Source organism: Etheostoma spectabile, chromosome 6 (assembly GCF_008692095.1).
Source record: "Etheostoma spectabile isolate EspeVRDwgs_2016 chromosome 6, UIUC_Espe_1.0, whole genome shotgun sequence".
NCBI lineage: Eukaryota > Metazoa > Chordata > Actinopteri > Perciformes > Percidae > Etheostoma > Etheostoma spectabile.
Window position 1 is genome coordinate 12,420,197 of NC_045738.1, and position 527 is coordinate 12,420,723.

The following is a 527-nucleotide window of genomic DNA, read 5'->3' on the forward strand; positions in this document are numbered from 1 at the left end:
GATGCATTGTGGAAACAAGTTCTGTGGACCGATTTGGCCAGAATGACCAAAGGTACGTTTGGAGAAGAAGGGGCACAGAAATTTAATGAAAAGAACGTCTGTCCAACTGTTAAGCGTGGGGGAGGGGGGATCAATCATGCTTTGGGGTTGTGTTGCAGCCAGTGGCACAGGAAACATTTCGAGAGTAGAAAGAAAAATGGATTCAATGAAATTTCAGCAAATTTTGGACGTGTTTTCAACTTGTTGCCATCTGTGAAAAAGATGAAGTTAAAGAGAGGATGGCTTCTACAAATGGATAATGATCCTAAACACATCTCAAAATTCACGGTGAATTACATCAAGAGGCGTAAACTGAAGGTTTTGCCATGGCCTTCACAATCTCCTGACGTCAACATAATTGAACATCTATGGATAGACCTAAAAAGAGCAGTGTGTGAAAAATCTCAAAGAACCTGAAGACTTTTGTAAGGAAGATACCTCAAACAAGAATTGAAAGACTCTTGGCTGGCTACAAGAAGCGTTTCCAA